This window comes from Talpa occidentalis, unplaced genomic scaffold (genome assembly GCF_014898055.3).
Source record: "Talpa occidentalis isolate TD23 unplaced genomic scaffold, MPIMG_talOcc4v2.1 talOcc4.16, whole genome shotgun sequence".
Classification (NCBI taxonomy): Eukaryota; Metazoa; Chordata; class Mammalia; order Eulipotyphla; family Talpidae; genus Talpa; species Talpa occidentalis.
Genome location: NW_023601653.1, coordinates 58,816,624 through 58,818,644, shown reverse-complemented (window position 1 = coordinate 58,818,644; position 2,021 = coordinate 58,816,624).

Sequence of the window (2,021 nt, the reverse complement as noted above, 5' to 3'; positions counted from 1 at the left end):
TGGAAGGATGGCCATTTTAATAATGTTTATTCTTCCAATCCATGAGCAGGGGATGTCTTTCCATTTCTTTGTGTCTTCTTCTATTTCTTTTAACAGTGCTTTATAGTTTTCTTTGTATAGGTCCTTTACCTCTTTTGTTAGATTTATTCCCAAATATTTGATTTTTTTTGTTTCAATAATAAAAGGGGTGGTTTTTTTGATTTCTTCTTCTTCAGATTTATTGTTTGTGTATAGGAAGGCTACTGACTTTTGCATGTTGATTTTGTATCCTGCCACTTTACTGAACTGACCGATGAGTTGAATTAGTTTTTCTGTGGAGATTTTGGGGTTCTCTATGTATATTATCATATCATCTGCAAATAGTGATAGTTTGACTTCTTCTTTTCCTATTTGGATTCCTTGGATGTCTTTCTCTTGTCTTATTGCTCTGGCTAGGACTTCCAGTATTATATTGAAAAGCAGTGGTGAGAGTGGACATCCTTGTCTTGTTCCAGATCTTAATGGAATTGCTTTCAGCTTTTCACCATTGAGAATGATACTGGCTGTTGGCTTGTCATAGATGGCCTTTATGATGTTGAGGTATGTTCCTTGTATCCCAAGAATTTCAAGGGCTTTTATCATGAATGGGTGTTGCACTTTGTCGAAAGCTTTCTCAGCATCTATTGATATTATCATATGGTTTTTATATTTCTTTTTGTTGATGTGTTGGATAACGTTGATTGATTTTCGGATGTTAAACCATCCTTGTGCCCCTGGAATGAATCCAACTTGGTCGTGGTGAATTATCTTATGGATACATTGTTGGATTCTGATAGCTAAAATTTTATTGAGGATTTTTGCATCAGTGTTCATTAGGGAGATTGGCCTATAGTTTTCCTTTTTTGTGTTGTCCTTATTCGGTTTTGGTATTAGTGTAATATTGGCTTCATAGAACGTGTTTGGTATTGTCCCTTCCTTCTCAATTTTTTGGAAGAGTTTGTGAAGGATAGGCACTAATTCGTCTCTGAATGTTTGGTAGAATTCATTTGTAAATCCATCAGGTCCTGGGCTTTTGTTTTTGGGGAGGTTTTTGATTACCATTTCAATTTCGCTGCTTGTAATTGGTCTGTTTAGGTGTTCTATTTCTTCTTTATCTAGCTTTGGGTGATTGTAGAGTTGTAGGAATTTGTCCATCTCCTCTAGATTGTTGAACTTGTTTCCATATAACTGTTCATAGTAGTTACTGATTATTCTTTTGATTTCTGCTGTGTCCGTTGTGATTTCTCCTCTTTCATTTATGATCCTGTGTATTTGTGCTTCTCCCTTTTTTCCTTTGTGAGCCTGGCTAGGGGTTTGTCTATTTTATTTATTTTTTCAAAGAACCAGCTCTTGGTTTCATTGATCTTTTGGATTGTTTTTTTAGTTTCAATTTCATTTATTTCTGCTTTGGTTTTTATTATTTCTTTTCTTCTACTGGATTTGGGGTTTTTTTGTTGTTCTTTTTCTAGATCTTTGAGCTTCGAGATTAGGTTGTTTCTTTGAGTTCTTTCTTGTTTTTTGATGTGAGCTTCTATTGCTATATATTTTCCTCTTATTACTGCTTTTGCTGCATCCCATACATTTAGGATATTGGTGTCCTCCTTGTCATTCAATTCAAAGAATTTTTTAATTTCTTCTTTGATCTCCTCGTTAGTCCAGTGGTCTTCCAGTAGTGTGGCTTTTAATCTCCATGAGGTAGGATAGTTCCTTGCCTTCTTTTATGATTTATTTCTAGTTTGATGCCTTCGTGGTCAGAAAAGATGGTTGGTATGATTTCAATCTTGGTGTATCTGTTGATGTTTGTCTTGTGCCCCAGTATGTGATCGATCCTGGAGAATGATCCGTGTGCGCTTGAGAAAAATGTGTACTCCGTTTTTTTTGGGTTTAGTGTTCTATAGATGTCTGTTAAGCCCAAATGCTCTAGGTCCTTATTTAGAGCTTTAGTTTCTTTACTTATTTTTTGTCTTGTTGATCTATCCATTGTTGATAGTGGTGTGTTGAAG